General features: G+C 38.3%; 1 protein-coding gene across 3 annotated transcripts in view; it reads left to right on the top strand.

The window, feature by feature from the left end:
* Positions 1-322: 322 nt before the first annotated feature.
* The window catches only part of NRIP1 (nuclear receptor interacting protein 1), a 93,580-nt gene continuing 80,037 nt past the window's right edge, over positions 323-13,865 (top strand). For 2 of the 3 annotated variants that reach the window (XM_025203328.1, XM_025203327.1), the window contains exons 1-2: positions 324-341; positions 5,921-6,012. The gene's annotated coding sequence lies outside the window, so the exon portion shown is untranslated. Of the gene's footprint in view, positions 342-5,920; positions 6,013-13,865 lie in introns of all 3 variants that reach the window. The other variant, XM_006022913.3, reaches the window with a different exon arrangement.

Here is a 13,865-nt window from a genome sequence, read left to right as displayed (position 1 = left end):
GACGTTTTCAGATAAGGGATGGAGTTTGTTTATAAAAAGAGCAATCTAATCTACTAAATTTCTTGTGAGGAAAAAATAGCCTCCCTTCTGAAATGAGGCCATCTGCGCTCTCTTCCTAGTGGGTGGTACCAAGCCTGTGTCTTCATTGTTCAATTCTGAATTGCTGTTTATGGGACTTGGCACTGGAGTGCCACGCGCACACGCACACCTTCCCCCGGAGGACAAACAAAAGTTTTCTGATGTGAGAATGGCCTGCTTCTGTGGCATGTGAGAATCATCATATGGTTTTATGGCATCTGAGGAGGGGTTTCTGCAAGGGGAACAGGAATTGACCTGTCATGGTGAGCTCTCATACAGTGCACCTAAAATTTAGTACAGATATGGGTTTTCTGCTGCTGGAGCAATTTCTTTGCTCTTAAACTTCTGGTGGAGGAATCTTACTCTTTTAACCTGTCCCCATTCCCTTATGAGCGGGAACAAATACTGACTTTGAAGCAGTAGAACCAGTGGATGATGCATTTAGTATTACATATGTATGTGCAAAGGTTGTACAAGGGATTAGTGATTGTGCATTAGAAGGTGAATGGGCTCTCCTGCCCTTCTTTTGGACTGGCCAGTTCTCCTGGATTGTTATCTGTTGGAGGTGAGATCACCTCACTTGGTCTCTTTAGATCACGAATGTGTTGAATATCAAGGGCTGTCAAATGTCCAGTGTAACCAAACTGGATAATTGTACTCCTAATGCTAAGGATGACTTGTACCTGTAGTAGGTAAATAGATTTTCAGATGAAAATGAAGTTTCTTTTTCTAGTTGCCAGGTGCTCCTTAAAAAAAAAAAAAAAAAAAAAAAGGCAGAAGTTGAAGAATAAGAGGTTTGGGGTTATTATGATAACAAAAACCATACTGTTTGAAGAAGCAGAAATGTTTTCATATGGTAAACTTCAATGGCTGATTTGAATGTTAAATATGCCACCTGCAGTATTTGTCAGCTGTTTTTTCTCTTGAATCTGTCATTCTGTACAAGACACCAAGAGGAAAAAAATGATAAAAAAGCAATGGTTCACTAAAGGTTGTCACAGAGTTCAAACCTGAGTGAACTGCAGTGCTGATCTTACTTGCTTGTAGTTTTTGCTTCATCTGAGCTTTGTTAAAAAAGACACAGGCCTGCTTGGTTATGGCTTATCACACTGCCCTTCCAGGGGGAATTCTTCTTCCTTATTTGTAAGTAGGTAATATAGCTAATCTAAAAAAACCCCCTCCTTTTTATGTATTTACATTAAATAATACCAATAGAACAGTGAAAATTGGAGCGCTATTAATCCTATCTGTGACTGAGTGGGATGTGCCTGTATCAAATTATGAACTCCTCTTTGTATTATGCTTTGAATACCTGTCTAAACTTGCCCAAGGCAAGCCCATAGAATTGCATTCCAGACAGCTGCCTTGACTGGCAAAGGGGCTTGATACCTCATTGTAGGGCCAGTAAGGTAAAACCTTAAACTGCATTCTGGAGCTATCAAACTCAAATGTCTCATAGGGTGAAACCAGCTGAGATTCAGGGATTATGAATGTTTGTTTGGTTTTCTATAAAGGAGTCTGAGGACGGGGGAACAACTAGGAAGGGTGCCGGAATGGTCAAGCTGAGCATATGGCCAGGAGATGGACAATGTGCTTGGCAGCAGGTTCTTACCATTGCTGTTTCTAAGAATGGCTTGTATAAAAGAAAGCAATGGAAAAACTGCCCAGTCAATGCTGACAAATGCCAGACTCTCAGAAGGAGTAAAATCAAATTAGGGGAGGGTGAAACTCAGGACTTCTGTGGATTTCAGAAACCTTCAGTGCTTTTATCAGTAAAATCATGGTGTGTAGGAAATTCTTACCCCAAGCCTGTATTCCTTGCTTTCCTGTCATGTTGTTCCCAAAAGAATTAGAAGTCCAGAGAGTCTACAGACTAGGTGAAGCACTGGAAGAAGTATGTACGTGACCAGAGACATGGAAGATCTGGAACCGTAGGGTTAAGGTCTAGGGTGGTTGGTGTGAGGTGTCACATCTGGAGGAAGTGCTGAGTTGAGAGGTTTGTTTTTTCTGGGATCTGCCTTCTAAATCAAACTTAGATACATTGACTAGAGTCAATCCCAGAACCTGTAGGCTTGCAAGTCAATTGCGACAGACTGGTTATAGTCAAGAAGAGTATTATGTTAAGTTTTAACAGCTTCCAGTTAGTAATGTTTTGGAATTTTGTGGGCAGGTATCTGAATATAAATTAATTTATTACTGGTGGATATGAGGTTTAATGGAGAATGATAGGCAAACAAGGATTACCTGCACCTGTTACTCAGGGTATTGATAGAATATAGGATTTAAAGAGGAGGAGAAGGCAAGCCTACAGTATAAACTTGAAAGAGTGATGTAAGGGATGGACTTGCACCAAGAAAATCCCCCTCCCGCCCCCCAAAATGAAAAGCTAGAATGTACACTGCTTAATACTGCTGCTAATCTGTTCCGGTTACCAATGGAAACAGAATTAAGTTTCTAAAAAGTATTGTAATGTGTATGTAACAGGGAGAAGACGGTTTTATGAATATGTGCATTTCCCTTATTCTTTGATGCTGTCAAAGTGTTTTTGATATTTGTGTTTGACAATGAAATACTTCATTGAAATCCAGCAATATTTGATGAAAATATCTTCAGATTGGCATTCAGTTTCCCTGGAAATAGTCCTTTCTTGCTTTCTTGTTTGAAGGAAGATCTCGTGCTGTAAGAAGGCACTGACAGGAATCTAAAGGGCAGTGCAATTCTCTTGATAAAGGTGAATGTTTGTGTTGTAACAGTCTGGGCTGGTTAATTGAAAGCCTCATAGATTTGTGGACAAAACTTATCTACTGTCTGGATTTCAGAAAGTTTAAGTGCATGTTATTTACTTTGTTTTCTGTTGCCTTTTATTTGGCTTGATGTTTTAACAAAAGCATAATATACACTATTTTTTCCTGAGTTGACCTATTTACAGAAAAAGGTTTCTTCAGTCTCACCTTAGGTGAAGGAAACTAGTGATGTCTTCTCCTGTATAGGAATGTAAATTGTTTTTGAAAATGTTGTTAAGCGGTATGATTTTATTACTAAAACTTTTGAGAAAGATGCCAAACAAAAAATGTAAGCCTTTCTTTACAAAAGAAGAAAAAAGGAAAGTTCTGTTCTAGAGACATCAGAAGAAAGCTAGAGAAGTAGCAGCCTGTTTGAAAGAGAACCTTTTCTCTGGGAATCAGCTTCAGAGAAGCTGGTTGCTAAAAATAAGTAAATAAATTAATATAAATAAAACTTTCTAATTCTCACATAGAAAGACTGTGGTTCTTCCTGCTTGAATACTTATTTGAGGAGAAAAGGAATGATTTTGGGAATAAAGGAGATCTGCTTATAAAATGCATTTTCATAACTGGTTTGCAGTAATTTTTTAAACAAATATGGGAAAGTTTTGGATTTTGAATTGACTCAAAACTGTGGCTCACAGGAAGCACGCACAACTTCTAGTTTCTTTCGACATCTGATTGATACTATGGCTCTCTGATGCTATTTGTGTTTTTTGAGATGAACGTTAGGGTTTGTGGGTACTGACTTTTTCTCTTCTGATTAAAATTTTGAAGTTCTGGAAATTGAAACAATCACATTCAAGTGAATAAGCAGGCTCTGTTTCAGAGGAAGAAATCCATTATCTTTCTTATCCCAAGAGCTTGTCCTATTCAGATTGGTCATGGTACCATACAGTATTTATTTACTTTTAGGTTTCCATCATATCCAACACATTCAGCTCAGTAGTCTTAGAGAAACTACAGGTTTTTTTTTTCTATATGGCATTCTATATTCTAAAGCAAATAGTTCTGGAATTAAGGACGGCTTCTTCTTTCCTTCTCCCTCCCATCTCCTCTCCCCGCTCCCCTCCCCCCCCCCCCCCCCAAACAAAACAGTTTTTGCCCCCCCCCCCCCCCCCCCCCCCAATATAAAATGTTTTTTAAGTAGTTCCACAAATTTGTTTCCAGAAAAAGCAAAACTTTTTTTTTTTTACACTTGCTCTTGCTCTTTCCATTGTCACAACCCTGCTTCCCACCACCCCAATCATTTAAAGTTGGATCAAGGAAATTCTGCCTGGATAGTATTATGCTATGGTTGAGAACATTTTTTTTTAATTTTTTTGTTTGGTTGGGGTTTTTTGCTTTTGTTTTTTGTAAAGCTTGCTTCTCTTGGTACTTTTTGTTTTAGATATGTGGTAAACTTATAATGAAAAGATGTTAACATTTGAAAAGAAGGCATTCCACAAACTTATAGTAGGGAGGAAAAAAAGATTACTGAAGGAAACCTAGAAGATTATTGTACTTTTCAAAAAGTAGATTTCTGCTTCCCTTCCTCCTACCTGCTCTCTTTACTTGTGGATCATAAGTCTGATCTTGAATAAAGCTTGTAATGTTTTGTTAAAGTTAAGTTCTTCATCAGGGCAACTTGATCTGTAAGTGAAATTGAAGGAAAACGATCTCAGAACCTGTTCTTCACTAGGTTATGCCATTTGAAGCTACATTTACTTTGACCAGGGTGATATAACCTAATCTTTCTCTTCCTTATTAAAGGGAGTGAAAACTTGGTACTGTTCAGTGAAGCCAGATCATATTTTTCCTCCTCATTTTGAGAAATATTTAGGAGAATAATTTAAAATTGTCTTTTATACATTATTTAAGGATATTTGCCTGCTTCTTTGTCAAGGTTTCATCTGAATAGTCCTAGTGGACTCATTGTTTCTAGATTCTTGAGTCGTGACAGTGGTCCAGAGTGCATTCCACTATCTGTTTCTGGCCTAGAGGCTGTGACAACTCTTCCTTTAGACCCTGAACTTTTCAAGAGACATTTGCATCTTTCTCCTTCTCGGTTGGATAGTGCATTGCAGCAGTCCTAAGAACTAGAAGTTCTCATGAAAACTTTCTTTTAGCCAAGCATTTCTGCAGAAGTGAGAACTGCTATAGGCGTAGGACGTGCTTCAGTCTTTCTGTTGGCTGATGCTGGTGACAATATTTTAAAATCCTCAGATGTGGTTATCTGAAAGCAGTAGTTAATGTTAATTAAAACATGAAAGGAACTTTTCCCATTCTCCTCCATGCCAGGAATGGGGAATGCTTTTCAGCCAGGCAGAGCTGAGTAGGAAATTCCTCTACTCTCTTCTTACTTTAACCCCTAATTAGAGCATACTTTTCACCTTTTACTCATTGGGAAGCTGAGATCAGCTGAGGCACTCCTTGCTGCATATTTCTGCCATATGGTGGTGGGGTTATCATCATGATGGATAATGATGATGTTTTAAATATGCACTATGCCTGCCCATTAACTTAGCTTTTAAACAAACAGATTGCCTGAAACCAAAATTGGTATGCTAGCTTTTTCTCTCTTCTCCCCAACCTCCTGGAGTTCTTGGGACATAGGGTGCTACATATATCATTTAAAAGGTTTTGCTATGGCTTGATCTTTCTGTTGTTGCTATATTAATTTTAATAAGAGCCTTTTAAAAAAGCATGACATAGATGTGAAACTTAAATGTTAAGTAGTAATCATTATGCAGTAGGAGGAATTTTATGTCTACTCTTTAAACCTCTCCCCACCAACTTTTTTTTTTTTTTTTTTAATCGTGTTGTATGAGAGTACAACACTGTACATAGTTGTTGTAATTTTGATCTTAAAGAGTCTGTGTAGCTGGACAATAAATTAGTCTGTATTCAATGTCTTAATCTCTTTTGTTCAAAGTTACGTTTATTGTCTTGACCTAGATCGTACATTATTTGTCAGTTTTAACATTCAAAATGAAACCTAACTTCCTATTAATAAACAGGGAAGTGAGCATTTGGAGAGACTGTTATGCAGATATTCATAGGTGGCTGTTCTTTTACAGGTCAAGCATGGAATTGTTTAGGAAAACTAATGCATCCTTGGGTTCCTGAAAACTCCTGAAGAAAAGGCTTTCCAGATGGGACCACTCTCAAGGTAAATACTTTGTTTAGATGAACTATCTGGACAATGCCTGTCTTTCCTTTCTTTCTTTTATTTATTTATTTATTTTTTTGTAGTAAGGTTTGTTGCACAACCTGCTATCCTAAACCTTTAGTCTTGGAATTATTTGGTTCATTTTAGGATGATCATTTTAAAATTTAAAATCCAACCAAAGCAAGAAATGGAGAAAAGGGTTTAAATCTTTGTGTCAGAAAGCATGAATTTTGGGTAACAGTGATCTCTGAAGTTGTCCTATTGTACTTAATTTTGATTAAGGGGTGGCATGGATGGAGTAAAGTGATTATTGAGGCTATTCTGGACTCAGATCCAAAATTTATTAAACACCTAAGTAATACCAAAGCAAAAATCTAAACAGTTGACAGAGGTATCCTTACATAGGCCTTCCAAACAATGCGATGACTTAGCTGGCCAGTCATTGACATGGCACTGGGGATCGTAGTCACAGCAGCTGGGTGTTGCTTGCTTCTTGGGCTTCCCAAGTATTGAGCTTCTCCAGCTATTTATATGTTCTTACAGGTTGTGTGTTTTTTGTGGGGGGTTGGTTTTTTGTTGTTTTTTTTTTTCTTTCATGATTGACAAGCTTCAACAGGATATCACAGGCTCCTACCAATCACCCCTTCATAGTAACTATCCCTGTTACTTTGTTATTCACAGTCTCTCTCTCAACTTTCTTATTGCTGGGTATATAATTTCTTATTGCCAAGTAGGTCATCTCAGTAGGTCATTTAAGTAGGTCAACTAAATAGGTCACCCCCTCAAGCTGCTATATGCTTCCCCCATATCCAGCGAATGGCATCAGTTATGTCAAGTCTTCAAAATGGTGTTGGTTATGTCAAGGCCTACACTGTAACACTTGTTTTGTGTGGTTATTCCTGAATAGAGAAGGACCTTGTTTTGATGCAGTGTAGAAGTGCAAGAAGAAAGAAAATATAAACGTAGAAGTTTAAAGGCATCACCTTTAGAAAAGCAGCCCAAACCAAACCTGTGAGCATTTGAAAATGTGTCTGATATCAGTATGGCTACTGGATACCATATTACAAGGGTTTGCACACATTGGGTAAAACTTCCAATTTGGTTGGATCTGCTAGTTTTGTCCTCATTTCCCAAATTCTGTTGCCTTTTGGTTTTTGAAGATCTTCCCCCCCAGATGTTGTGTTGATTTGTTGCTTTCAGTCATGCAGAGACAACAATTTAAGGTTGTAAGTAACTACTCTCTTAAAGTCCAGTCCCCCTGCACTCAGTGGGACTTGGCATGAATAAGTATTAGAGGCTTAAGGTAAACAGAACAACATCCTTGATGTGGATGTACCCAGCAAAGGGAACAAGAGAAGAGTGCCTACTTTAGTCTGTGATGCTAGAGACTGTTGCTTCTGACTATACAGAAGAGCTTAGAGAATCATTTTGGGTGCGCTGCGGTATTTCTTACTAATCTTAGCAATCAAGATTAAGGCAAAGTTATTTATATGGGTGGTTTGTTTTTTTTTTGCTGATATCAAAAGGGATCAAGTTATAAAAATTACAATTAAAATTCATGGGTTTAATTGGCCATTTTAAACTTTTGAATTGAATTACTGTGGTCAGTGGCAGATGGTAGTTCTGTTCCTTATCCAGTGTTGTGCTTAATAGAACAGTGGCTTTTGTGGAAACAAGCAGTTTAAGGTGTAACCAATTTTTGTGATGTGATACTAGTTGTTTAAGGTTTTTGTTTGGAGATCTGTACTTACCTGTTTTTATGAGGGGGGTGTGTATACACATACGTACGTACGTACGTACGTACATATGTACGTACGTGCGTGTGTGTGTGTGTGTGTGTGTGTGTGTGTATATGTATATAGATATATGTGTATATAGATATATGTGTATGTATAGATATATATAAAAATACCATATATATGAGATTAATTGCATACATATATAAAATCTCACATTATAAACACACACTAGATAGACAGACAGATATAAAATATATATGTGTGTATAATGTGAGATTTTATATATGTGGAGAGAGAGAGAGGATATTATATTATGAGGTATAATATCTATCTATGTAGATGGGGAGCTGTATTTCCTGGCTGATGTCTGGCAGCATGAAATATAAACAAACATCCTGCATAAAGTATCTTAGCTTGTCAAAAAAGCTAGCTGTGTTATAAACTTAAGAAAATACCTTTACTTGTATAAAATGGATATTTTAAATTGTTTTTTCTCTGCCCCTCCATCACAACACAGAGTAGGTCATCCAAGTACTGTTTTTGTAGCACAAACACTCTGGCTTATGCTTTATAAGTATTCATTTACTATGCCTGTCTTTCTCTCTTAAATTTGTATTGCATGCCATTCATACCAGTTGCATTTCATTGCATTTCATTCTGCGCTTCACCTTGCGTTAGAAGGTGTTTTGTCATTTTTGTTTTTGTCATTGGAATTGGAATTTTTAAGTCTACGCTCTGGACTCTTTCCATAAAGTTCTTGCTTTGTAAATGTAACTATTTGCAAGTTAAAAAAGGAGTCTCCAGGATTCATTTAAAGTTGTTAATCTTGTCATTGAGCTTATAGTTTCTTTAAGTCTAACACTTCTACACAAATCTTCCCAAAGATTAAAAAAACTGAAGTACTTCTTGAATCCTAGATGAAATCCAGGAAGTTGCAGAAATCATGACTACACTTTGAGCAGTACTGAGTATTTACTTTCAGGGGGGGATTTAAGCCAAACATTTGCATCTTTTGAATTCTGAAGTAAAAATAAATTTGGGTATGATAGGGAGAAAATATGCTTCTACATAGATTTATCCCTTTCAGCAAGAATTCCCATATGATGTTAGAGAAGGGAACCATGTTGCTATTTGTGAGGGTGTACAAGACAGATCCCAGCTAAATGGAATGGAGATTTCTACATGGCTCTAATATGGAAAGGGGGATTATAAAGCTGAGGAGTTTGAGAACACTGTAATACAAGTGAAGTGTTTGAAGCCAGTTTCCACCACTTAGTGCAAGTAGTGTCTTAAAATGCAAGAAGCCCAGCTGATGTCTTTGAGGCTACTGAAAGTGAGCAAGGATGTCAGAAGTTGGCCCTCGTTGGGGAAAAACTGACCTTGCTATATAAAAAGGACCGTGTTCTAGGTTTCACAGTATTATGCATAGCATAATACTGACTAATGGTATACGTGTGTATCTTTATTTAACGAAGAATGTTTTCCCGAGGCATGAGGGAGGATGTGACGTTAGAAGAAAAGAGCGAATATTTCACTTGTTTGGGGGGGGGGGGGGAAGCCTTTTTTCTTGTTTGGTGTATACCGTATATAACAGAAGTGAAAGAGAATATTTTACTGGGAAGACTGGCTTGTGGTTTTAGTTAATAATGGTGTCCTGTAGGAAGTATCGCTCATGATATTGCCATTTTGCCAGCCAAATGAATTCAGTTGTGGGATGTCTGTAATCTGTGGGTTCAAAAAATGGCCCTCATGCTTTCTGTGGCTTGGCATTTAATATTTTACAGCAAAGTTTTTAGTTTAACATATTTGAACTTGTACTAGATAGGGTTAATAGGCTAGAACAAAAGGTCAAAGCATAAGGCATTAGGCTTAATTAAGGGAGAGCAGGAGTGGCAGGAGTATGTGACAGTTAAATGGGTTTCCCACAGACTAATGTCGGTTACAGTGCAACCATGCCTCAACTTAAGTGGGTTATTTTGTGCAAAGGGCAACAGTGATTAGCAGTTTGACATGCCAGACATTTCTAGTCAATCCCATCTGTTTTAGAGGTTAAAAAAGCACACCTTTATGAGCTGATGGATTGATTTGTGTGCCCGTCTGGTAGAGATTAGAAGTCCAAGGCCAGTGCAGTAAATGTCAGTTAAAGAATATTGTACTTTTTGCTTGTTCTTTGTTTTAACTGTCAGCTGTTTTGTGATGGGGATAACGGCAATGAAGTTGACAATAGAATAAGAAAAACACTGCAGAGATTCTGAAGCAGGTGTTTTGAACTGAAATGAGTCAGGGCTGGGTAAATTTCATTCAGTTTTATCTTAAATCCTGAGCTATAATTCTTGTTCAATGTGTAAATCTTTACTAGAGAAGGAAATATCTTTGTCATAAAGTTACCTTAAGTCGCTACCTGTGAAGAATGGTATTATAACCATCACTTTTTAATGTATTTGTCCAGCAGTTCCTTGTCTCAGTAATAATTTGTGGTTGAAAGATTAAGTTGGATGTAAAGAGATTCACACTGTTTAAAAATGTCTTTTTCTTTGCACTTGATTTGGTAATACTTTCTATGCCAGGGTACTTGTGTGCATATATGTTTGTTTGTTTTTTCTATGATTTTCCTTTGCATTATGTGCTCCTAGATTTGGTTTTCCTCCTGTCATAAGGCAACTAAAATAAAATGAGTGGTGTAATAATAATAAGTCTGACTACATTTCTTGCCATCTTATGACTTTGTAAAGTCAGGAAGGTAGCATTACTATTAATATAAGACTATTAATAAATTGTTGATGCAATAAAAGTGTTTCTGATTAATGTTCAGAGTTCATACATAGTTGAGGGTGGTTATCCTATTTTGAAGTCGAGCAGAGGTCAGACTATGTTGTAAGGTATGACTTCAGCCCACATGATCTGTGATAACTTCAAAGCCAATGAAAAGCTTACTTTATAAAAATAAGCATTGCACATTAAACTGTTGGCTATGAATGTCCCTCACAGTAACATGCTGCAAATTTCTTTATTTCTTAAAGTAAAATGGTCCAAAGAAATGTTGTCTTCCGTTTTACAAAGACTGTTCCGACTTAGTAAAAGAACACTTAAAAACATATTGAAGGTATTTGCCTGGTCCCGTTCCCTCCATTCAAATTTTGATATTTGTATGTAAACGAGGTTGGAAAACTAGACTACGTTAAGTAGTGGTTGTCACCTTGGTTGTAATATTCTTACATCATGTATTAAAATAATTTACTAAAATTTCTTGATTTTTTGGCACAGTCATGTAATTTTCTTACTGTCACACTGTGGAAGAATTTAAAACTCTAGAGATTTCATATTGGTACTTGGAAAACAGCTTCTTACATGTCTCTGGTGCAGCATTTACAGCTGATTTGTAAAGTGATTTACTGATTGTGTCATTTTATGATTTACAGCATCCTGCAAAGGAGGTTGTTTTCGTCTTAATTGACTTTGCTATTGTCCCCTTAGTTTGCCTTTTATTCTTGAGAGATGGTCTTTTTCTTTACTTTTGCTTGAAAAGAATGGACATATTTTCACTGTCCTTTAGGAGGAGCGAGACCACATCAGTATCTTGCAGCTTATTTAGTAACGTGGAGCTGAAATGGTTATTTGCAGCCTTATGTTCTCTATAGACTAATATTCATTGAAATGATTTGGATCTAATACATATTTACATGAAAAAACATCTTGCCCTTCTCTGTGGGGAGAGAAGGTGAACAAGCATAAATTTTATAATACTCATTGCTTCTCTTGCACTAAATCATTCTTAAATTGCAGAAGGTTGTTGGCTTGAGAGTTGTGTAAAAGTGCTTGGCTAGTAAACTAAGGGTGCAGGGAGATTTATCTAATTTAATACTAAGAAACCGTTGTCATCTGCAGTGGTTTGATACGTGGCTGCTTTATAACCAAAGGCTATACCTGAGATTTAAAACTTTATGAACAAAAGAATATAAATATGTTTATTACAAATCAAAATAATTCTGGCATTGTTGAATACTGTATTCTCATTTGTGCTGTATTTTATGCTAATTCCATTGCTACCGATGACACTTGAAGCAGTAGTCAGTATTCAGATAGACAATATCCATCCCATTGTCTTCTGCTGGGGCTTATTAGCATGTACACTACAGGCACATCCCCATGAGTGGGAATGTGCATTTCCCAGGGAAAACTAGCAGTGGCATACATTTGTGTTGTTGTTAGTTGTCCCTGGGGCATGCCCCTGCACATGTGCTCTGGTGTGCAGCAAGTTGCCCTGGAAGGGGTAGGGAAGGCTTGGGCCAGCACCTGGGATGGTCCCAGCAGCCTTACCTGGGGCCCTCCTGGGACTCCAGCAGTGGCAGTCCGGGGCTGCAGAGCCTGGCCAGCATCCAGAGCGTGGCTCTGACTGGCCAGGATCTGGTTTCAGACAGTGCATGCTGCAACCACATACGCTGCCTTTTTTCTGGCACGTTTTTTTTTTTACACCAGGATCTCCCAGTGCAAATTAGCAGTGCAGGAAAAGCCTGCATGTGTGGCACCACAGATGTGCAGTCTGCAGAGCTTCAGACCCATGCATACTCATCTGGACATGTCCTTCCAGGTTACTTAAGAATGGTCCCTATTGAAATCATTTCTGATTCAGTGAAAACACTTTCTGCTTGTATACAGTTAATGAATGTAGGGTATATGTTGTTCTAGGTATAGCCTAAATTATATGATTCTTCATTTTTGTCTAATTAGACTTGCTTATTGAGGTTAGATACCATTATATGGGAAGTTTTTGCCTTTTGTGTCACAAGGCATGAACCCTTGCCTTGTAGAAGTCAATGGAAGTTTTTAGAGGTGTGTGTATATATCAGTCCACATCAGATCAGCCCGCAGCTCCATTCTGCACCCTGCACCACCCTGGCTGGGCAGTGCCAATCCCTCCCCCTCCCCCCCTGAAAAACACTGGTGCAGCCCCTAGCCCCAAACCTGCAGCAGGAAGCCTGCCCTTGCCCCGTGCACAAATCCAAGGGGATATGTTCCCCATGCCTACCCTGGGGTGTGCGCAGTGGCGGGGAGCATGCCCTCCACCCTCCTCATCCGTTGCCCTCTCCCCGGACAAGCCGCTGGTGGCTCTGTCCCATGCCCCAGCCCCACTCCCCTCTCTCACTATGGGAGCCTCGATCTGCCCACACCCCTTCCCCTCCACAGACTTACCAGCCCGACACTGCTTTCCAAGTTGCCAGGCTGCATATCAGCTCGGTATTGACTGATATGGCTGGTTAATAATCAGCCATTGGTATTGGCCAAAAAAAAAATTTTTATCAGTGCACCCCTAGAAGTTTTGCCAGTGTTTTTTCCATGGGCCCAGGATTTTACTCCCTGTTAGCCTGATCTATGAACGGTAATGGCATACCGTTAAGATGGTAGCTTTTCTATTGCCTAAGTTACTAATAACCTGGAGCACAGCATTCCTGTTTCAAAGCTCTGAATGTGGCAGCGTGCTGTCAGTAGCAGTTAGCGTGTTTGTCCATTTGCTTTTATCATCCCCTTCTCCCAGTCTATACTGTGTTCTCAATTAGAGTGATATAAAACAGTTGCATAAAATATACTGATCACATTGGTCATTAGATATTAAAAGTAATTCTGGTTGTCCTCTAATTGTGTATGGTCTTCAAAGAAGGAAAAGATGATGCTAAATTGGTAGGTGTTTAAAAAAGGTTCGTGTTTTACATGTGAGGAAAAGGCAGGTGCTTATTGGTATCCATGCCCTTAGTACCTGGGGAGAAGGGGTTGCCACACCTTTTTTGAGTGAACTGTCCCTCTGTATCTTTCTTTATTATACTTTTCCTGTACTTTGTGACCTTGCAGTCATTGACTTCGGTCTGGAACAATTTCAAAGTCATGTAAATGAATGTAATTAAGGTATTGCTTATCATCTTGCAGAGTTCAGAGGGAAGCTTATTGGCTAGAAAGGTTTGTTTACTTAATATAGAAGGTCAGGATAAGGTTAAATTTTATTACATAAAATGGTTTGGTAATGTTTTTATTTAACAGCTAAAGAAAGTAGTGCTTGAAAAAGCAAATAATAGTTTTATTTGACCTCAGTGTGTTTGCTGTAGCTTGCATTTTTGAAGAAAT

This window comes from Alligator sinensis, unplaced genomic scaffold (assembly GCF_000455745.1).
Source record: "Alligator sinensis unplaced genomic scaffold, ASM45574v1 scaffold486_1, whole genome shotgun sequence".
NCBI classification, from domain to species: Eukaryota; Metazoa; Chordata; order Crocodylia; family Alligatoridae; genus Alligator; species Alligator sinensis.
The sequence above is the reverse complement of the archived record's forward strand: the minus strand, read 5'-3'. Positions and strand labels throughout refer to the sequence as shown.